Genomic DNA, 209 nt, shown 5'->3' on the forward strand with positions numbered 1-209 from the left:
AAACAAAAGCAAATCCTAGTATTATCTTCCCCGATCAGCACTTGACTTGCATTCCTCGTACTTCACAGCTTGAGGTCAAGCCGTAAGTACCCACTAAATCACAGGGCAATGTGACTGAGTTTATAAAGTTATACGATTTGCTTTTCTGTGCTTCCGCTATTTTTATGCGTTAAAATTTTATTTTTTCATTTTATAATGTCATTTGAGTT

This window comes from Penaeus monodon, chromosome 23 (genome assembly GCF_015228065.2).
Source record: "Penaeus monodon isolate SGIC_2016 chromosome 23, NSTDA_Pmon_1, whole genome shotgun sequence".
In the NCBI taxonomy this organism is placed as follows: domain Eukaryota; kingdom Metazoa; phylum Arthropoda; class Malacostraca; order Decapoda; family Penaeidae; genus Penaeus; species Penaeus monodon.